Source organism: Anomaloglossus baeobatrachus, chromosome 1, assembly GCF_048569485.1.
Source record: "Anomaloglossus baeobatrachus isolate aAnoBae1 chromosome 1, aAnoBae1.hap1, whole genome shotgun sequence".
NCBI classification, from domain to species: domain Eukaryota; kingdom Metazoa; phylum Chordata; class Amphibia; order Anura; family Aromobatidae; genus Anomaloglossus; species Anomaloglossus baeobatrachus.
In genome coordinates this window covers 9,123,529-9,147,413 of record NC_134353.1, presented here as the reverse complement: position 1 = coordinate 9,147,413, position 23,885 = coordinate 9,123,529, and positions in this window count along the sequence as shown.

Sequence of the window (23,885 nt, the reverse complement as noted above, 5' to 3'; positions counted from 1 at the left end):
TTATTGGTCACTATGTTGTCTGGGCATGGTGTGGAGATAATTCTCCCTGTATGTGGTATTATTGGTCACTATGTTGTCTGGGCATGGTGTGGTGGTAATTCTCCTGTATGTGGTATTATTGGTCACTATGTTGTCTGGGCATGGTGTGGAGGTAATTCTCCTGTATGTGGTATTATTGGTCACTATGTTGTCTGGGCATGGTGTGGTGGTAATTCCCCTGTATGTGATATTATTGGTCACTATGTTGTCTGGGCATGGTGTGGTGGTAATTCCCCTGTATGTGGTATTATTGGTCACTATGTTGTCTGGGCATGGTGTGGAGGTAATTCTCCTGTATGTGGTATTATTGGTCACTATGTTGTCTGGGCATGGTGTGGAGGTAATTCCCCTGTATGTGGTATTATTGGTCACTATGTTGTCTGGGCATGGTGTGGTGGTAATTCCCCTGTATGTGGTATTATTGGTCACTATGTTGTCTGGGCATGGTGTGGTGGTAATTCTCCTGTATGTGGTATTATTGGTCACTATGTTGTCTGGGCATGGTGTGGAGGTAATTCTCCTGTATGTGGTATTATTGGTCACTATGGTGTCTGGGCATGGTGTGGAGGTAATTCCCCTGTATGTGGTATTATTGGTCACTATGTTGTCTGGGCATGGTGTGGAGGTAATTCTCCTGTATGTGGTATTATTGGTCACTATGTTGTCTGGGCATGGTGTGGTGGTAATTCTCCTGTATGTGGTATTATTGGTCACTATGTTGTCTGGGCATGGTGTGGTGGTAATTCCCCTGTATGTGGTATTATTGGTCACTATGTTGTCTGGGCATGGTGTGGTGGTAATTCTCCTGTATGTGGTATTATTGGTCACTATGTTGTCTGGGCATGGTGTGGAGGTAATTCCCCTGTATGTGGTATTATTGGTCACTATGCTGTCTGGGCATGGTGTGGTGGTAATTCTCCTGTATGTGGTATTATTGGTCACTATGTTGTCTGGGCATGGTGTGGTGGTAATTCTCCTGTATGTGGTATTATTGGTCACTATGTTGTCTGGGCATGGTGTGGAGGTAATTCCCCTGTATGTGGTATTATTGGTCACTATGTTGTCTGGGCATGGTGTGGTGGTAATTCTCCTGTATGTGGTATTATTGGTCACTATGTTGTCTGGGCATGGTGTGGAGGTAATTCTCCTGTATGTGGTATTATTGGTCACTATGTTGTCTGGGCATGGTGTGGTGGTAATTCTCCTGTATGTGGTATTATTGGTCACTATGTTGTCTGGGCATGGTGTGGTGGTAATTCTCCTGTATGTGGTATTATTGGTCACTATGTTGTCTGGGCATGGTGTGGTGGTAATTCCCCTGTATGTGGTATTATTGGTCACTATGTTGTCTGGGCATGGTGTGGAGGTAATTCCCCTGTATGTGGTATTATTGGTCACTATGTTGTCTGGGCATGGTGTGGTGGTAATTCTCCTGTATGTGGTATTATTGGTCACTATGTTGTCTGGGCATGGTGTGGTGGTAATTCTCCTGTATGTGGTATTATTGGTCACTATGTTGTCTGGGCATGGTGTGGTGGTAATTCTCCTGTATGTGGTATTATTGGTCACTATGTTGTCTGGGCATGGTGTGGTGGTAATTCTCCTGTATGTGGTATTATTGGTCACTATGTTGTCTGGGCATGGTGTGGTGGTAATTCTCCTGTATGTGGTATTATTGGTCACTATGTTGTCTGGGCATGGTGTGGAGGTAATTCTCCTGTATGTGGTATTATTGGTCACTATGTTGTCTGGGCATGGTGTGGTGGTAATTCTCCCTGTATGTGGTATTATTGGTCACTATGTTGTCTGGGCATGGTGTGGTGGTAATTCTCCTGTATGTGGTATTATTGGTCACTATGTTGTCTGGGCATGGTGTGGAGGTAATTCCCCTGTATGTGGTATTATTGGTCACTATGTTGTCTGGGCATGGTGTGGTGGTAATTCTCCTGTATGTGGTATTATTGGTCACTATGTTGTCTGGGCATGGTGTGGCGGTAATTCTCCTGTATGTGGTATTATTAGTCACTATGTTGTCTGGGCATGGTGTGGAGGTAATTCCCCAGTATGTGGTATTATTGGTCACTATGGTGTCTGGGCATGGTGTGGAGGTAATTCTCCTGTATGTGGTATTATTGGTCACTATGGTGTCTGGGCATGGTGTGGTGGTAATTCTCCTGTATGTGGTATTATTGGTCACTATGTTGTCTGGGCATGGTGTGGTGGTAATTCTCCTGTATGTGGTATTATTGGTCACTATGTTGTCTGGGCACGGTGTGGAGGTAATTCCCCTGTATGTGGTATTATTGGTCACTATGGTGTCTGGGCATGGTGTGGTGGTAATTCCCCTGTATGTGGTATTATTGGTCACTATGTTGTCTGGGCATGGTGTGGGGGTAATTCTCCTGTATGTGGTATTATTGGTCACTATGGTGTCTGGGCACGGTGTGGCGGGAATTCTCCTGTATGTGGTATTATTGGTCACTATGTTGTCTGGGCATGGTGTGGTGGTAATTCTCCTGTATGTGGTATTATTGGTCACTATGTTGTCTGGGCATGGTGTGGTGGTAATTCTCCTGTATGTGGTATTATTGGTCACTATGTTGTCTGGGCATGGTGTGGTGGTAATTCCCCTGTATGTGGTATTATTGGTCACTATGTTGTCTGGGCATGGTGTGGAGGTAATTCCCCTGTATGTGGTATTATTGGTCACTATATTGTCTGGGCATGGTGTGGAGGTAATTCTCCTGTATGTGGTATTATTGGTCACTATGTTGTCTGGGCATGGTGTGGTGGTAATTCCCCTGTATGTGATATTATTGGTCACTATGTTGTCTGGGCATGGTGTGGTGGTAATTCCCCTGTATGTGATATTATTGGTCACTATGTTGTCTGGGCATGGTGTGGAGGTAATTCTCCTGTATGTGGTATTATTGGTCACTATGTTGTCTGGGCATGGTGTGGTGGTAATTCTCCTGTATGTGGTATTATTGGTCACTATGTTGTCTGGGCATGGTGTGGTGGTAATTCCCCTGTATGTGGTATTATTGGTCACTATGTTGTCTGGGCATGGTGTGGAGGTAATTCTCCTGTATGTGGTATTATTGGTCACTATGTTGTCTGGGCATGGTGTGGTGGTAATTCTCCTGTATGTGGTATTATTGGTCACTATGTTGTCTGGGCATGGTGTGGAGGTAATTCCCCTGTATGTGGTATTATTGGTCACTATGTTGTCTGGGCATGGTGTGGTGGTAATTCTCCTGTATGTGGTATTATTGGTCACTATGTTGTCTGGGCATGGTGTGGAGGTAATTCTCCTGTATGTGGTATTATTGGTCACTATGTTGTCTGGGCATGGTGTGGAGGTAATTCTCCTGTATGTGGTATTATTGGTCACTATGTTGTCTGGGCATGGTGTGGTGGTAATTCTCCTGTATGTGGTATTATTGGTCACTATGTTGTCTGGGCATGGTGTGGTGGTAATTCTCCTGTATGTGGTATTATTGGTCACTATGTTGTCTGGGCATGGTGTGGTGGTAATTCCCCTGTATGTGGTATTATTGGTCACTATGTTGTCTGGGCATGGTGTGGTGGTAATTCCCCTGTATGTGGTATTATTGGTCACTATGGTGTCTGGGCATGGTGTGGTGGTAATTCTCCTGTATGTGGTATTATTGGTCACTATGTTGTCTGGGCATGGTGTGGTGGTAATTCTCCTGTATGTGGTATTATTGGTCACTATGTTGTCTGGGCATGGTGTGGTGGTAATTCTCCTGTATGTGGTATTATTGGTCACTATGTTGTCTGGGCATGGTGTGGAGGTAATTCTCCTGTATGTGGTATTATTGGTCACTATGTTGTCTGGGCATGGTGTGGTGGTAATTCTCCCTGTATGTGGTATTATTGGTCACTATGTTGTCTGGGCATGGTGTGGTGGTAATTCTCCTGTATGTGGTATTATTGGTCACTATGTTGTCTGGGCATGGTGTGGAGGTAATTCCCCTGTATGTGGTATTATTGGTCACTATGTTGTCTGGGCATGGTGTGGTGGTAATTCTCCTGTATGTGGTATTATTGGTCACTATGTTGTCTGGGCATGGTGTGGCGGTAATTCTCCTGTATGTGGTATTATTAGTCACTATGTTGTCTGGGCATGGTGTGGAGGTAATTCCCCAGTATGTGGTATTATTGGTCACTATGTTGTCTGGGCATGGTGTGGTGGTAATTCTCCTGTATGTGGTATTATTGGTCACTATGTTGTCTGGGCATGGTGTGGTGGTAATTCTCCTGTATGTGGTATTATTGGTCACTATGTTGTCTGGGCACGGTGTGGAGGTAATTCCCCTGTATGTGGTATTATTGGTCACTATGGTGTCTGGGCATGGTGTGGTGGTAATTCCCCTGTATGTGGTATTATTGGTCACTATGTTGTCTGGGCATGGTGTGGGGGTAATTCTCCTGTATGTGGTATTATTGGTCACTATGGTGTCTGGGCACGGTGTGGCGGTAATTCTCCTGTATGTGGTATTATTGGTCACTATGTTGTCTGGGCATGGTGTGGTGGTAATTCTCCTGTATGTGGTATTATTGGTCACTATGTTGTCTGGGCATGGTGTGGTGGTAATTCTCCTGTATGTGGTATTATTGGTCACTATGTTGTCTGGGCATGGTGTGGTGGTAATTCTCCTGTATGTGGTATTATTGGTCACTATGTTGTCTGGGCATGGTGTGGTGGTAATTCCCCTGTATGTGGTATTATTGGTCACTATGTTGTCTGGGCATGGTGTGGAGGTAATTCCCCTGTATGTGGTATTATTGGTCACTATGTTGTCTGGGCATGGTGTGGTGGTAATTCCCCTGTATGTGGTATTATTGGTCACTATGTTGTCTGGGCATGGTGTGGTGGTAATTCCCCTGTATGTGGTATTATTGGTCACTATGTTGTCTGGGCATGGTGTGGAGGTAATTCCCCTGTATGTGGTATTATTGGTCACTATGTTGTCTGGGCATGGTGTGGAGGTAATTCTCCTGTATGTGGTATTATTGGTCACTATGTTGTCTGGGCATGGTGTGGGGGTAATTCCCCTGTATGTGGTATTATTGGTCACTATGTTGTCTGGGCATGGTGTGGAGGTAATTCTCCTGTATGTGGTATTATTGGTCACTATGTTGTCTGGGCATGGTGTGGTGGTAATTCTCCCTGTATGTGGTATTATTGGTCACTATGTTGTCTGGGCATGGTGTGGTGGTAATTCTCCTGTATGTGGTATTATTGGTCACTATGTTGTCTGGGCATGGTGTGGAGGTAATTCCCCTGTATGTGGTATTATTGGTCACTATGTTGTCTGGGCATGGTGTGGAGGTAATTCTCCTGTATGTGGTATTATTGGTCACTATGTTGTCTGGGCATGGTGTGGCGGTAATTCTCCTGTATGTGGTATTATTGGTCACTATGTTGTCTGGGCATGGTGTGGTGGTAATTCTCCTGTATGTGGTATTATTGGTCACTATGTTGTCTGGGCATGGTGTGGGGGTAATTCCCCTGTATGTGGTATTATTGGTCACTATGTTGTCTGGGCATGGTGTGGTGGTAATTCTCCTGTATGTGGTATTATTGGTCACTATGTTGTCTGGGCATGGTGTGGCGGTAATTCTCCTGTATGTGGTATTATTGGTCACTATGTTGTCTGGGCATGGTGTGGAGGTAATTCTCCTGTATGTGGTATTATTGGTCACTATGTTGTCTGGGCATGGTGTGGAGGTAATTCTCCTGTATGTGGTATTATTGGTCACTATGTTGTCTGGGCATGGTGTGGTGGTAATTCTCCTGTATGTGGTATTATTGGTCACTATGTTGTCTGGGCATGGTGTGGTGGTAATTCTCATGTATGTGGTATTATTGGTCACTATGTTGTCTGGGCATGGTGTGGTGGTAATTCCCCTGTATGTGGTATTATTGGTCACTATGTTGTCTGGGCATGGTGTGGTGGTAATTCTCCTGTATGTGGTATTATTGGTCACTATGTTGTCTGGGCATGGTGTGGAGGTAATTCTCCTGTATGTGGTATTATTGGTCACTATGATGTCTGGGCATGGTGTGGTGGTAATTCTCCCTGTATGTGGTATTATTGGTCACTATGTTGTCTGGGCATGGTGTGGTGGGAATTCCCCTGTATGTGGTATTATTGGTCACTATGTTGTCTGGGCATGGTGTGGTGGTAATTCTCCTGTATGTGGTATTATTGGTCACTATGTTATCTGGGCATGGTGTGGAGGTAATTCTCCTGTATGTGGTATTATTGGTCACTATGTTATCTGGGCATGGTGTGGTGGTAATTCTCCTGTATGTGGTATTATTGGTCACTATGTTGTCTGGGCATGGTGTGGAGGTAATTCCCCTGTATGTGGTATTATTGGTCACTATGTTGTCTGGGCATGGTGTGGTGGTAATTCTCCTGTATGTGGTATTATTGGTCACTATGTTGTCTGGGCATGGTGTGGTGGTAATTCCCCTGTATGTGGTATTATTGGTCACTATGTTGTCTGGGCATGGTGTGGAGGTAATTCCCCTGTATGTGGTATTATTGGTCACTATGTTGTCTGGGCATGGTGTGGTGGTAATTCTCCTGTATGTGGTATTATTGGTCACTATGTTATCTGGGCATGGTGTGGAGGTAATTCTCCTGTATGTGGTATTATTGGTCACTATGTTATCTGGGCATGGTGTGGTGGTAATTCTCCTGTATGTGGTATTATTGGTCACTATGTTGTCTGGGCATGGTGTGGAGGTAATTCCCCTGTATGTGGTATTATTGGTCACTATGTTGTCTGGGCATGGTGTGGTGGTAATTCTCCTGTATGTGGTATTATTGGTCACTATGTTGTCTGGGCATGGTGTGGTGGTAATTCCCCTGTATGTGGTATTATTGGTCACTATGTTGTCTGGGCATGGTGTGGTGGTAATTCCCCTGTATGTGGTATTATTGGTCACTATGTTGTCTGGGCATGGTGTGGTGGTAATTCTCCTGTATGTGGTATTATTGGTCACTATGTTGTCTGGGCATGGTGTGGTGGTAATTCTCCTGTATGTGGTATTATTGGTCACTATGTTGTCTGGGCATGGTGTGGGGGTAATTCTCCTGTATGTGGTATTATTGGTCACTATGTTGTCTGGGCATGGTGTGGTGGTAATTCTCCTGTATGTGGTATTATTGGTCACTATGTTGTCTGGGCATGGTGTGGTGGTAATTCTCCTGTATGTGGTATTATTGGTCACTATGTTGTCTGGGCATGATGTGGTGGTAATTCTCCTGTATGTGGTATTATTGGTCACTATGTTGTCTGGACATGGTGTGGAGATAATTCTCCCTGTATGTGGTATTATTGGTCACTATGTTGTCTGGGCATGGTGTGGTGGTAATTCTCCTGTATGTGGTATTATTGGTCACTATGGTGTCTGGGCATGGTGTGGTGGTAATTCTCCCTGTATGTGGTATTATTGGTCACTATGGTGTCTGGGCACGGTGTGGTGGTAATTCCCCTGTATGTGGTATTATTGGTCACTATGTTGTCTGGGCATGGTGTGGTGGTAATTCTCCTGTATGTGGTATTATTGGTCACTATGGGTTCTGGGCATGGTGTGGAGGTAATTCTCCTGTATGTGGTATTATTGGTCACTATGATGTCTGGGCATGGTGTGGTGGTAATTCTCCCTGTATGTGGTATTATTGGTCACTATGTTGTCTGGGCATGGTGTGGTGGGAATTCCCCTGTATGTGGTATTATTGGTCACTATGTTGTCTGGGCATGGTGTGGTGGTAATTCTCCTGTATGTGGTATTATTGGTCACTATGTTATCTGGGCATGGTGTGGTGGTAATTCTCCTGTATGTGGTATTATTGGTCACTATGTTGTCTGGGCATGGTGTGGAGGTAATTCTCCTGTATGTGGGATTATTGGTCACTATGGTGTCTGGGCATGGTGTGGTGGTAATTCTCCTGTATGTGGTATTATTGGTCACTATGTTGTCTGGGCATGGTGTGGAGGTAATTCTCCTGTATGTGGTATTATTGGTCACTATGGTGTCTGGGCATGGTGTGGTGGTAATTCTCCTGTATGTGGTATTATTGGTCACTATGTTGTCTGGGCATGGTGTGGTGGTAATTCTCCTGTATGTGGTATTATTGGTCACTATGTTGTCTGGGCATGGTGTGGAGGTAATTCTCCTGTATGTGGTATTATTGGTCACTATGGTGTCTGGGCATGGTGTGGAGGTAATTCTCCTGTATGTGGTATTATTGGTCACTATGGTGTCTGGGCATGGTGTGGTGGTAATTCTCCTGTATGTGATATTATGGGTCACTATGTTGTCTGGGCATGGTGTGGTGGTAATTCTCCTGTATGTGGTATTATTGGTCACTATGTTATCTGGGCATGGTGTGGTGGTAATTCTCCTGTATGTGGTATTATTGGTCACTATGTTGTCTGGGCATGGTGTGGTGGTAATTCTCCTGTATGTGGTATTATTGGTCACTATGTTGTCTGGGCATGGTGTGGTGGTAATTCTCCTGTATGTGGTATTATTGGTCACTATGGTGTCTGGGCATGGTGTGGAGGTAATTCTCCTGTATGTGGTATTATTGGTCACTATGTTATCTGGGCATGGTGTGGTGGTAATTCTCCTGTATGTGGTATTATTGGTCACTATGTTGTCTGGGCATGGTGTGGCGGTAATTCTCCTGTATGTGGTATTATTGGTCACTATGTTGTCTGGGCATGGTGTGGTGGTAATTCCCCTGTATGTGGTATTATTGGTCACTATGTTGTCTGGGCATGGTGTGGTGGTAATTCCCCTGTATGTGGTATTATTGGTCACTATGTTGTCTGGGCATGGTGTGGTGGTAATTCTCCTGTATGTGGTATTATTGGTCACTATGTTGTCTGGGCATGGTGTGGTGGTAATTCTCCTGTATGTGGTATTATTGGTCACTATGTTGTCTGGGCATGGTGTGGTGGTAATTCTCCTGTATGTGGTATTATTGGTCACTATGGTGTCTGGGCATGGTGTGGTGGTAATTCTCCTGTATGTGGTATTATTGGTCACTATGTTGTCTGGGCATGGTGTGGAGGTAATTTTCCTGTATGTGATATTATTGGTCACTATGCTGTCTGGGCATGGTGTGGTGGTAATTCTCCTGTATGTGGTATTATTGGTCACTATGTTGTCTGGGCATGGTGTGGTGGTAATTCTCCTGTATGTGGTATTATTGGTCACTATGTTGTCTGGGCATGGTGTGGTGGTAATTCTCCTGTATGTGGTATTATTGGTCACTATGCTGTCTGGGCATGGTGTGGTGGTAATTCTCCTGTATGTGGTATTATTGGTCACTATGTTGTCTGGGCATGGTGTGGTGGTAATTCTCCTGTATGTGGTACTATTGGTCACTATGGTGTCTGGGCATGGTGTGGAGGTAATTCTCCTGTATGTGGTATTATTGGTCACTATGTTGTCTGGGCATGGTGTGGTGGTAATTCTCCTGTATGTGGTATTATTGGTCACTATGTTGTCTGGGCATGGTGTGGTGGTAATTCTCCTGTATGTGGTACTATTGGTCACTATGGTGTCTGGGCATGGTGTGGTGGTAATTCCCCTGTATGTGGTATTATTGGTCACTATGTTGTCTGGGCATGGTGTGGTGGTAATTCTCCTGTATGTGGTATTATTGGTCACTATGTTGTCTGGCATGGTGTGGAGGTAATTGCCCTGTATGTGGTATTATTGGTCACTATGTTGTCTGGGCATGGTGTGGTGGTAATTCTCCCTGTATGTGGTATTATTGGTCACTATGTTGGTATTATTGGTCACTATGTTGTCTGGGCATGGTGTGGTGGTAATTCCCCTGTATGTGGTATTATTGGTCACTATGTTGTCTGGGCATGGTGTGGTGGTAATTCTCCTGTATGTGGTATTATTGGTCACTATGTTGTCTGGGCATGGTGTGGTGGTAATTCTCCTGTATGTGGTATTATTGGTCACTATGTTGTCTGGGCATGGTGTGGTGGTAATTCTCCTGTATGTGGTATTATTGGTCACTATGTTGTCTGGGCATGGTGTGGAGGTAATTCTCCTGTATGTGGTATTATTGGTCACTATGTTGTCTGGGCATGGTGTGGTGGTAATTCTCCTGTATGTGGTATTATTGGTCACTATGGTGTCTGGGCATGGTGTGGTGGTAATTCTCCTGTATGTGGTATTATTGGTCACTATGTTGTCTGGGCATGGTGTGGTGGTAATTCTCCTGTATGTGGTATTATTGGTCACTATGCTGTCTGGGCATGGTGTGGTGGTAATTCTCCTGTATGTGGTATTATTGGTCACTATGTTGTCTGGGCATGGTGTGGAGGTAATTCTCCTGTATGTGGTATTATTGGTCACTATGGTGTCTGGGCATGGTGTGGTGGTAATTCTCCTGTATGTGGTATTATTGGTCACTATGTTGTCTGGGCATGGTGTGGTGGTAATTCTCCTGTATGTGGTATTATTGGTCACTATGTTGTCTGGGCATGGTGTGGCGGTAATTCTCCTGTATGTGGTAGTATTGGTCACTATGTTGTCTGGGCATGGTGTGGTGGTAATTCCCCTGTATGTGGTATTATTGGTCACTATGTTGTCTGGGCATGGTGTGGTGGTAATTCTCCTGTATGTGGTATTATTGGTCACTATGGTGTCTGGGCATGGTGTGGTGGTAATTCTCCTGTATGTGGTATTATTGGTCACTATGTTGTCTGGGCATGGTGTGGGGTAATTCTCCTGTATGTGGTAGTATTGGTCACTATGTTGTCTGGGCATGGTGTGGAGGTAATTCTCCTGTATGTGGTATTATTGGTCACTATGTTGTCTGGGCATGGTGTGGCGGTAATTCCCCTGTATGTGGTATTATTGGTCACTATGTTGTCTGGGCATGGTGTGGTGGTAATTCTCCTGTATGTGGTATTATTGGTCACTATGTTGTCTGGGCATGGTGTGGTGGTAATTCTCCTGTATGTGGTATTATTGGTCACTATGTTGTCTGGGCATGGTGTGGTGGTAATTCTCCTGTATGTGGTATTATTGGTCACTATGTTGTCTGGGCATGGTGTGGTGGTAATTCTCCTGTATGTGGTATTATTGGTCACTATGCTGTCTGGGCATGGTGTGGTGGTAATTCTCCTGTATGTGGTATTATTGGTCACTATGCTGTCTGGGCATGGTGTGGAGGTAATTCCCCTGTATGTGGTATTATTGGTCACTATGTTGTCTGGGCATGGTGTGGAGGTAATTCTCCTGTATGTGGTATTATTGGTCACTATGTTGTCTGGGCATGGTGTGGTGGTAATTCTCCTGTATGTGGTATTATTGGTCACTATGTTGTCTGGGCATGGTGTGGTGGTAATTCCCCTGTATGTGGTATTATTGGTCACTATGTACTATGTTGTCTGGGCATGGTGTGGTGGTAATTCTCCTGTATGTGGTATTATTGGTCACTATGTTGTCTGGGCATGGTGTGGCGGTAATTCTCCTGTATGTGGTATTATTGGTCACTATGTTGTCTGGGCATGGTGTGGTGGTAATTCTCCTGTATGTGGTATTATTGGTCACTATGTTGTCTGGGCATGGTGTGGTGGTAATTCTCCTGTATGTGGTATTATTGGTCACTATGTTGTCTGGGCATGGTGTGGTGGTAATTCTCCTGTATGTGGTATTATTGGTCACTATGTTGTCTGGGCATGGTGTGGTGGTAATTCTCCTGTATGTGGTATTATTGGTCACTATGTTGTCTGGGCATGGTGTGGCGGTAATTCTCCTGTATGTGGTATTATTGGTCACTATGTTGTCTGGGCATGGTGTGGTGGTAATTCTCCTGTATGTGGTATTATTGGTCACTATGTTGTCTGGGCATGGTGTGGCGGTAATTCCCCTGTATGTGGTATTATTGGTCACTATGTTGTCTGGGCATGGTGTGGTGGTAATTCTCCTGTATGTGGTATTATTGGTCACTATGTTGTCTGGGCATGGTGTGGTGGTAATTCTCCTGTATGTGGTATTATTGGTCACTATGTTGTCTGGGCATGGTGTGGTGGTAATTCTCCTGTATGTGGTATTATTGGTCACTATGTTGTCTGGGCATGGTGTGGTGGGAATTCCCCTGTATGTGGTATTATTGGTCACTATGTTGTCCTGGGCATGGTGTGGTGGTAATTCTCCTGTATGTGATATTATTGGTCACTATGTTGTCTGGGCATGTGTGGTGGTAATTTCTCCTGTATGTGGTATTATTGGTCACTATGTTGTCTGGGCATGGTGTGGTGGTAATTCTCCTGTATGTGGTATTATTGGTCACTATGTTGTCTGGGCATGGTGTGGTGGTAATTCTCCTGTATGTGGTATTATTGGTCACTATGTTGTCTGGGCATGGTGTGGTGGTAATTCCCCTGTATGTGGTATTATTGGTCACTATGTTGTCTGGGCATGGTGTGGTGGTAATTCTCCTGTATGTGGTATTATTGGTCACTATGTTGTCTGGGCATGGGTGTGGTGGTAATTCTCCTGTATGTGGTATTATTGGTCACTATGTTGTCTGGGCATGGTGTGGTGGTAATTCTCCTGTATGTGGTATTATTGGTCACTATGTTGTCTGGGCATGGTGTGGTGGTAATTCTCCTGTATGTGGTATTATTGGTCACTATGTTGTCTGGGCATGGTGTGGTGGGAATTCCCCTGTATGTGGTATTATTGGTCACTATGTTGTCTGGGCATGGTGTGGGGGTAATTCTCCTGTATGTGGTAGTATTGGTCACTATGTTGTCTGGGCATGGTGTGGAGGTAATTCTCCTGTATGTGGTATTATTGGTCACTATGTTGTCTGGGCATGGTGTGGCGGTAATTCCCCTGTATGTGGTATTATTGGTCACTATGTTGTCTGGGCATGGTGTGGTGGTAATTCTCCTGTATGTGGTATTATTGGTCACTATGTTGTCTGGGCATGGTGTGGTGGTAATTCTCCTGTATGTGGTATTATTGGTCACTATGTTGTCTGGGCATGGTGTGGTGGTAATTCTCCTGTATGTGGTATTATTGGTCACTATGTTGTCTGGGCATGGTGTGGAGGTAATTCCCCTGTATGTGGTATTATTGGTCACTATGTTGTCTGGGCATGGTGTGGGGGTAATTCTCCTGTATGTGGTATTATTGGTCACTATGTTGTCTGGGCATGGTGTGGTGGTAATTCTCCTGTATGTGGTATTATTGGTCACTATGTTGTCTGGGCATGGTGTGGTGGTAATTCTCCTGTATGTGGTATTATTGGTCACTATGGTGTCTGGGCATGGTGTGGTGGTAATTCTCCTGTATGTGGTATTATTGGTCACTATGTTGTCTGGGCATGGTGTGATGGTAATTCTCCTGTATGTGGTATTATTGGTCACTATGTTGTCTGGGCATGGTGTGGGGGTAATTCTCCTGTATGTGGTATTATTGGTCACTATGTTGTCTGGGCATGGTGTGATGGTAATTCTCCTGTATGTGGTATTATTGGTCACTATGTTGTCTGGGCATGGTGTGATGGTAATTCTCCTGTATGTGGTATTATTGGTCACTATGTTGTCTGGGCATGGTGTGATGGTAATTCTCCTGTATGTGGTATTATTGGTCACTATGGTGTCTGGGCACGGTGTGGTGGTAATTCTCCTGTATGTGGTATTATTGGTCACTATGTTGTCTGGGCATGGTGTGGTGGTAATTCTCCTGTATGTGGTATTATTGGTCACTATGTTGTCTGGGCATGGTGTGGTGGTAATTCTCCTGTATGTGGTATTATTGGTCACTATGTTGTCTGGGCATGGTGTGGAGGTAATTCCCCTGTATGTGGTATTATTGGTCACTATGTTGTCTGGGCATGGTGTGATGGTAATTCTCCTGTATGTGGTATTATTGGTCACTATGTTGTCTGGGCATGGTGTGGAGGTAATTCTCCTGTATGTGGTATTATTGGTCACTATGTTGTCTGGGCATGGTGTGGAGGTAATTCTCCTGTATGTGGTATTATTGGTCACTATGTTGTCTGGGCATGGTGTGGTGGTAATTCTCCTGTATGTGGTATTATTGGTCACTATGTTGTCTGGGCATGGTGTGGAGGTAATTCTCCTGTATGTGGTATTATTGGTCACTATGTTGTCTGGGCATGGTGTGGCGGTAATTCCCCTGTATGTGGTATTATTGGTCACTATGTTGTCTGGGCATGGTGTGGTGGTAATTCTCCTGTATGTGGTATTATTGGTCACTATGTTGTCTGGGCATGGTGTGGTGGTAATTCTCCTGTATGTGGTATTATTGGTCACTATGTTGTCTGGGCATGGTGTGGTGGTAATTCTCCTGTATGTGGTATTATTGGTCACTATGTTGTCTGGGCATGGTGTGGAGGTAATTCTCCTGTATGTGGTATTATTGGTCACTATGTTGTCTGGGCATGGTGTGGGGGTAATTCTCCTGTATGTGGTATTATTGGTCACTATGTTGTCTGGGCATGGTGTGGAGGTAATTCCCCTGTATGTGGTATTATTGGTCACTATGTTGTCTGGGCATGGTGTGATGGTAATTCTCCTGTATGTGGTATTATTGGTCACTATGTTGTCTGGGCATGGTGTGGAGGTAATTCTCCTGTATGTGGTATTATTGGTCACTATGTTGTCTGGGCATGGTGTGGAGGTAATTCTCCTGTATGTGGTATTATTGGTCACTATGTTGTCTGGGCATGGTGTGGAGGTAATTCTCCTGTATGTGGTATTATTGGTCACTATGGTGTCTGGGCATGGTGTGGAGGTAATTCCCCTGTATGTGGTATTATTGGTCACTATGTTGTCTGGGCATGGTTTGGTGGTAATTCTCCTGTATGTGGTATTATTGGTCACTATGTTGTCTGGGCATGGTGTGGAGGTAATTCTCCTGTATGTGGTATTATTGGTCACTATGTTGTCTGGGCATGGTGTGGAGGTAATTCTCCTGTATGTGGTATTATTGGTCACTATGTTGTCAGGGCATGGTGTGGAGGTAATTCTCCTGTATGTGGTATTATTGGTCACTATGTTGTCTGGGCATGGTGTGGAGGTAATTCTCCTGTATGTGGTATTATTGGTCACTATGTTGTCTGGGCATGGTGTGGAGGTAATTCTCCTGTATGTGGTATTATTGGTCACTATGTTGTCTGGGCACGGTGTGGTGGTAATTCTCCTGTATGTGGTATTATTGGTCACTATGTTGTCTGGGCATGGTGTGGTGGTAATTCTCCTGTATGTGGTATTATTGGTCACTATGTTGTCTGGGCATGGTGTGGAGGTAATTCTCCTGTATGTGGTATTATTGGTCACTATGTTGTCTGGGCACGGTGTGGTGGTAATTCTCCTGTATGTGGTATTATTGGTCACTATGTTGTCTGGGCATGGTGTGGAGGTAATTCTCCTGTATGTGGTATTATTGGTCACTATGTTGTCTGGGCACGGTGTGGTGGTAATTCTCCTGTATGTGGTATTATTGGTCACTATGTTGTCTGGGCATGGTGTGGAGGTAATTCCCCTGTATGTGGTATTATTGGTCACTATGTTGTCTGGGCATGGTGTGGCGGTAATTCCCCTGTATGTGGTATTATTGGTCACTATGTTGTCTGGGCATGGTGTGGAGGTAATTCTCCTGTATGTGGTATTATTGGTCACTATGTTGTCTGGGCACGGTGTGGTGGTAATTCTCCTGTATGTGGTATTATTGGTCACTATGTTGTCTGGGCATGGTGTGGTGGTAATTCTCCTGTATGTGGTATTATTGGTCACTATGTTGTCTGGGCATGGTGTGGTGGTAATTCTCCTGTATGTGGTATTATTGGTCACTATGGTGTCTGGGCATGGTGTGGTGGTAATTCTCCTGTATGTGGTATTATTGGTCACTATGTTGTCTGGGCATGGTGTGGTGGTAATTCTCCTGTATGTGGTATTATTGGTCACTATGTTGTCTGGGCATGGTGTGGAGGTAATTCCCCTGTATGTGGTATTATTGGTCACTATGTTGTCTGGGCATGGTGTGGTGGTAATTCCCCTGTATGTGGTATTATTGGTCACTATGTTGTCTGGGCATGGTGTGGAGGTAATTCTCCTGTATGTGGTATTATTGGTCACTATGTTGTCTGGGCATGGTGTGGTGGTAATTCTCCTGTATGTGGTATTATTGGTCACTATGTTGTCTGGGCATGGTGTGGTGGTAATTCTCCTGTATGTGGTATTATTGGTCACTATGCTGTCTGGGCATGGTGTGGCGGTAATTCCCCTGTATGTGGTATTATTGGTCACTATGTTGTCTGGGCATGGTGTGGTGGTAATTCTCCTGTATGTGGTATTATTGGTCACTATGTTGTCTGGGCATGGTGTGGCGGTAATTCCCCTGTATGTGGTATTATTGGTCACTATGTTGTCTGGGCATGGTGTGGTGGTAATTCTCCTGTATGTGGTATTATTGGTCACTATGTTGTCTGGGCATGGTGTGGTGGTAATTCTCCTGTATGTGGTATTATTGGTCACTATGTTGTCTGGGCATGGTGTGGTGGTAATTCTCCTGTATGTGGTATTATTGGTCACTATGTTGTCTGGGCATGGTGTGGTGGGAATTCCCCTGTATGTGGTATTATTGGTCACTATGTTGTCTGGGCATGGTGTGGAGGTAATTCTCCTGTATGTGGTATTATTGGTCACTATGTTGTCTGGGCATGGTGTGGTGGTAATTCCCCTGTATGTGGTATTATTGGTCACTATGTTGTCTGGGCATGGTGTGGAGGTAATTCTCCTGTATGTGGTATTATTGGTCACTATGTTGTCTGGGCATGGTGTGGTGGTAATTCTCCTGTATGTGGTATTATTGGTCGCTATGTTGTCTGGGCATGGTGTGGTGGTAATTCTCCTGTATGTGATATTATTGGTCACTATGTTGTCTGGGCATGGTGTGGTGGTAATTCTCCTGTATGTGGTATTATTGGTCACTATGTTGTCTGGGCATGGTGTGGTGGTAATTCTCCTGTATGTGGTATTATTGGTCACTATGTTGTCTGGGCATGGTGTGGTGGTAATTCCCCTGTATGTGGTATTATTGGTCACTATGTTGTCTGGGCATGGTGTGGTGGTAATTCTCCTGTATGTGGTATTATTGGTCACTATGTTGTCTGGGCATGGTGTGGTGGTAATTCTCCTGTATGTGGTATTATTGGTCACTATGTTGTCTGGGCATGGTGTGGTGGTAATTCTCCTGTATGTGGTATTATTGGTCACTATGTTGTCTGGGCATGGTGTGGTGGTAATTCTCCTGTATGTGGTATTATTGGTCACTATGTTGTCTGGGCATGGTGTGGTGGGAATTCCCCTGTATGTGGTATTATTGGTCACTATGTTGTCTGGGCATGGTGTGGGGGTAATTCTCCTGTATGTGGTAGTATTGGTCACTATGTTGTCTGGGCATGGTGTGGAGGTAATTCTCCTGTATGTGGTATTATTGGTCACTATGTTGTCTGGGCATGGTGTGGAGGTAATTCTCCTGTATGTGGTATTATTGGTCACTATGTTGTCTGGGCATGGTGTGGAGGTAATTCTCCTGTATGTGGTATTATTGGTCACTATGTTGTCTGGGCATGGTGTGGAGGTAATTCTCCTGTATGTGGTATTATTGGTCACTATGTTGTCTGGGCATGGTGTGGAGGTAATTCCCCTGTATGTGGTATTATTGGTCACTATGTTGTCTGGGCATGGTGTGGTGGTAATTCTCCTGTATGTGGTATTATTGGTCACTATGTTGTCTGGGCATGGTGTGGAGGTAATTCTCCTGTATGTGGTATTATTGGTCACTATGTTGTCTGGGCATGGTGTGGAGGTAATTCTCCTGTATGTGGTATTATTGGTCACTATGTTGTCTGGGCATGGTGTGGTGGTAATTCTCCTGTATGTGGTATTATTGGTCACTATGTTGTCTGGGCATGGTGTGGAGGTAATTCCCCTGTATGTGGTATTATTGGTCACTATGTTGTCTGGGCATGGTGTGGTGGTAATTCTCCTGTATGTGGTATTATTGGTCACTATGTTGTCTGGGCATGGTGTGGTGGTAATTCTCCCTGTATGTGGTATTATTGGTCACTATGGTGTCTGGGCATGGTGTGGAGGTAATTCTCCTGTATGTGGTATTATTGGTCACTATGTTGTCTGGGCATGGTGTGGAGGTAGTTCTCCTGTATGTGGTATTATTGGTCACTATGTTGTCTGGGCATGGTGTGGTGGTAATTCTCCTGTATGTGGTATTATTGGTCACTATGTTGTCTGGGCATGGTGTGGTGGTAATTCTCCTGTATGTGGTATTATTGGTCACTATGGTGTCTGGGCATGGTGTGGTGGTAATTCTCCTGTATGTGGTATTATTGGTCACTATGTTGTCTGGGCATGGTGTGGTGGTAATTCTCCTGTATGTGGTATTATTGGTCACTATGTTGTCTGGGCATGGTGTGGAGGTAATTCCCCTGTATGTGGTATTATTGGTCACTATGTTGTCTGGGCATGGTGTGGTGGTAATTCCCCTGTATGTGGTATTATTGGTCACTATGTTGTCTGGGCATGGTGTGGAGGTAATTCCCCTGTATGTGGTATTATTGGTCACTATGTTGTCTGGGCATGGTGTGGAGGTAATTCTCCTGTATGTGGTATTATTGGTCACTATGTTGTCTGGGCATGGTGTGGAGGTAATTCTCCTGTATGTGGTATTATTGGTCACTATGTTGTCTGGGCATGGTGTGGTGGTAATTCTCCTGTATGTGGTATTATTGGTCACTATGTTGTCTGGGCATGGTGTGGTGGTAATTCTCCTGTATGTGGTATTATTGGTCACTATGTTGTCTGGGCATGGTGTGGTGGTAATTCTCCCTGTATGTGGTATTATTGGTCACTATGTTGTCTGGGCATGGTGTGGTGGTAATTCTCCTGTATGTGGTATTATTGGTCACTATGTTGTCTGGGCATGGTGTGGTGGTAATTCTCCTGTATGTGGTATTATTGGTCACTATGTTGTCTGGGCATGGTGTGGTGGTAATTCTCCTGTATGTGGTATTATTGGTCACTATGTTGTCTGGGCATGGTGTGGAGGTAATTCCCCTGTATGTGGTATTATTGGTCACTATGTTGTCTGGGCACGGTGTGGTGGTAATTCCCCTGTATGTGGTATTATTGGTCACTATGTTGTCTGGGCATGGTGTGGTGGTAATTCTCCTGTATGTGGTATTATTGGTCACTATGTTGTCTGGGCACGGTGTGGCGGTAATTCCCCTGTATGTGGTATTATTGGTCACTATGTTGTCTGGGCATGGTGTGGTGGTAATTCCCCTGTATGTGGTGTTATTGGTCACTATGTTGTCTGGGCATGGTGTGGTGGTAATTCTCCTGTATGTGGTATTATTGGTCACTATGTTGTCTGGGCATGGTGCGGTGGTAATTCTCCCTGTATGTGGTATTATTGGTCACTATGTTGTCTGGGCATGGTGTGGGGGTGTGTCGCCAGGGGTTAAGGGGATACCCAGAACCGGGCCAAGGGGTTGCTTCTGGAAAGGGGATCACGGTGTCGTGGCCCGGTCCGTGCTCCCTGGTTCCACAATAAAAAGGGGGGTTATGTTCGTGACGCCACCCGTGGAATGTGATCAGAGATGACCACCGCTGCTGCAGAACCTCCGGGGTGATGGAAGGCAGCATGAGATGGGACGGCTCCCCACGGGTAGAGCCTTTTCCCCGGGGCAGTATGTTAGTCTATGGGGGGAGTGCAGGACACGAGCACAATAAACAGGCAGACTCACGGTTTTGCAGTTTCTTTGTCTTTTACTGATGATGTTATTCAGCAGAGTACTGTCCACGGAGTCTGTGAGGGGTTCAGGGTTTCTCCCACCCAGCCGGGCCGTTTTGGCTTCCTTGCCTGCACTGTGTGTCTGTGGCCCTGCTGCTGCGTGAACTATGCAGCTGGCTCTGTGCTCCTCGGTACCGACCTGACAGGCAACTCGAGTCCTTACTAGTATGTTCCTGAACTCTGCGCTTGTTGCTTGTGTCTGTGGTACAGGTGAAAGATCTGGAATCTTCACTTCTCTGGTGGTAACTGTGCAGTATGTAACCTGCAGTCTCGGATCCAGCATCCGTTCTGTGTGCTCCACTGGGATGAACTCAGCAATGCTCTGTCTCCCAGGAATGTTCCTCTGTGTACGCTTTCTCCTTTCCTCAGACCCTCAGCTAGGCCTGGAATTGGTCAGTGGATCCTGAGGTGAGCTAAAGCCAGCTTCCAACCTGCAGCGATCCTGTCTCCTCAGTGCTCTGCACTGAACTTCCAAACTGAAACTACTTCTGACCATTTCCTCCCCCCCCACCAGAATATACAGGGAAGCAGCTTGGTCTCCCCCTTCTGGCCAGGAGGTCTTGGTGTTGTGTGTGGGGAGTTAACCCTTTGTGTTGTTACTGTGGCAACCCTGGGGTGCCACATTCCCCCTTAGTGAAGAACAGTACTCCGGGACTGTGAAACAAACAAACAAGTTATCACAACAATTGTATATATACAGAGTCTCAAAAGGAAAAAATACAAAAACCTTAAAGCTCAAAAAGAGTCCAAAATGTTCAAAAATATGTAAGTGGTCATACCGTATAGTCTCTGTAGGTACTGGGCTTTTGGTCTTAACGTTGCAATTAAATAAACATTTCAATCAACAAACACTTCTTAAAGGTGTCTCTACTCTGGTCATAAGTGCAGTAGGCCTCACGGCCCTCGGGCCACCAACATGTGATCAAGTTGTAACTCTCCGTGCTGCCACCTTACACCACTCTTCTCTCACCTTTACTGTACACTAAACTGTTACGGTTTTTCATATAAACATTATAACATATGTACATTTTATATGCAATTTCACATTAGTCTTTATATCTTGCTGGTATCTGACCCTGAGTACTACGCTGTGACCTGCGTACTGCTGGTGTACTTAGCATAATGGTGTGGGTGGAAGTGTACCTATTTGGTGTTTCTGGTACTTGTGAGGATGGGGTACTGACTGTAGGACTGGCAAGCTCACTGGGACCAGGAATCTGTTCTTCCTCTACGGTTTCAACTTCCAGTTCTTCATGTCTTGTGACTTCTTGTGGTATGGGTTCTGATGTTGGTTCCACCACTTGAGGGAAGGCGATCATTGGGACTACTACTGCTCCATGGTAATTTGGCCATGTTTTTGGGAAATCTCCTAAGACTGTATGGAATACATCTTCTTCCTTCTTGACAGGTTGTACCTGTATGGGTAAGGTGACTTCTGGTGTCTTCAGGGTTTCAGGACATGGTTTGAGTTGATCTCTTGACACGACAGCTGATGTCCTTCCTTCATCCTTACTGATGAGACACACTTTGGGATTATCCATATTGGATGGTAAGACTGTATATGGGGTGGTTTCCCACTGATTATCCAATTTGTTTGTGCGCCGTTTCCTCTTGAGAACTTGGTCACCAGGTTGCAATGGGGTTGCTAGAGCATGCTGGTTGAAGGTTCTCTCCTGTCTTCCCCTAGCTTGTTGGAGACTTTTCTCTACGCACTCTTGTACTTGGCGATACTGCTGCTGACGTAGGGTATCCCAATTGGATTCTTGAACTTCTGCATCTGGCTTCAGAATTCCCATATCTAAATCAATTGGCAGTTTACCGGGCCTTGCACGCATAAGGTAAGCGGGGGTGCAGTTTGTAGAACTCACCGGGACATGATTGTACAAGTCCACTAGGTCGGGCAACTTCTCTGGCCATTGATTTCTTTCTGACTCTGGTAAGGTCTTCAACAGGTCAATCACAATATGGTTCATCTTCTCGCATAAGCCATTTGTTTGGGGATGGTATGCTGTTGTGCGGATCTTTTTACAGCCATACATGTTGCAGAATTCTTGGAAAATCTGTGATTCAAAAGCTGGACCTTGATCTGCAAGGACTTGTTCTGGGTAACCATGGGGTCTGCAAAAGTACGTCTGGAATGCTTTAGCTGCTGTTCTAGCTGTAAGGTCTTTCACGGGTACCACCACTAAGAAGCGTGAGTAATGGTCCACGATGGTTAAGGCATAGACATAGCCGGACCGGCTTGGTGACAACTTGACGTGGTCTAATGCGACTAGCTCGAGTGGTTGCTTGGTTACTATGGACTGGAGTGGAGCTCTCTGGTTCTGTTGATCCTTTCTTCTGAGGTTGCACGGTCCGCATTTTCTACACCAATCTTCAATTGATTTTCTCATGCCAACCCAGTAGAATCTTTCTCTTAAGAGCACTTCCAACTTTTTCCAACCAAAATGACCAGCACCGTTGTGGTAAGCTTCCAGAACCATCTTGACGTCTCTCTTGGGCACGATGATCTGCCAGACCAACTCATGTGTTTTTGGATTGGTGTGCCTTCTACAGAGCTTCCCTTGGTACAGGAACAGTTTACCTCTCTCCTTCCAGAGATGTTGCGTCTCAGCTGGGGCATTCTGATTAGGGTATGCACCTTGTTGTGTAAGCAGTTCTTTCACTAGCTTCACAGCTGGATCGCTGTCTTGTGTGTCAGCCCATCCGTGGTGTGCTAATGGGTTGAGAGTTGCCTGCTGTTGTTTTTGGTAGACACTCGGTTGATACTGCCCAATCTTAGGACGGTGAAAGGCCGGCAGCTCAATTTCTTCCAGTCCCTCCGGTTCCTCTTCCACGTTCCCCGAGTGTGGCATCCGGGATAAGGCATCTGCATTCCCATTCTTGTGGCCTGCCCTGTACTTGATGACAAAGTTGTAGTTTGACAGTCGGGCTATCCATCGCTGTTCCAGCGCACCTAATTTTGCCGAGTCCAGGTGGGTCAATGGATTGTTGTCAGTAAAGATGGTAAATTCTGCAGCTGCCAGGTAGTGTTTGAAACGCTCTGTTACAGCCCAAACTACTGCCAGTAGTTCTAACTTGAAGGAGCTGTAATTCTCTGGGTTTCTTTCTGTAGGCCGGAGCTTCCTGCTTGCAAAGGCAATAACTTTCTCCTTGCCTTCCTGCTTTTGAGACAATACTGCTCCCAGTCCTACGTTGCTGGCATCCGTGTACAAAATGAAGGGTTGATGGTAATCTGGATATGCCAGGATCTCTTCTCCTGTCAGTGCCCACTTCAACTTCTTAAAGGACTCTTCTCTCTCATCACTCCACTGGAAAGGAGGATTTCGGGCTGCAGACTTCTTTGACTGTCCTACCAGGATGTCTTGTAGGGGAGCTGCTAGCTTCGTGAACCCTTTTATAAATCTTCTATAGTAGCCCACCAGTCCCAGGAATTGCCTCACCTCTTTCACGCTGGTGGGTCTCGGCCAATCTCTGATCACGGTAACTTTTTCAGGATCTGGTGCTACCCCTTCTGAGCTCACGACATGTCCCAGGTACTGTACCCTTGGCTTTAGAAGGTGACACTTGGATGGCTTGATTTTCATGCCGTATCCGGATAAGGCTTCAAACACTTCCGCCAGGTCTTGTAGATGCTGTTCATAGGTCTTGGAGTAGACTATGACGTCATCCAGGTACAGGAGGACAGTTTCAAAGTTCTTATGTCCTAGGCAGCACTCCATCAGTCGCTGGAAGGTTCCAGGTGCGTTGCAGAGTCCAAACGGCATACAATTGAACTCACAGAGGCCCATCGGCGTGGTGAATGCTGTCTTCTCCTTATCAGCCTCTGCCACAGGAACTTGCCAATACCCACTAGTCAGATCTAGGGTGGAAAAGTAAGTAGCGGATTTTAATGCAGCCAATGACTCCT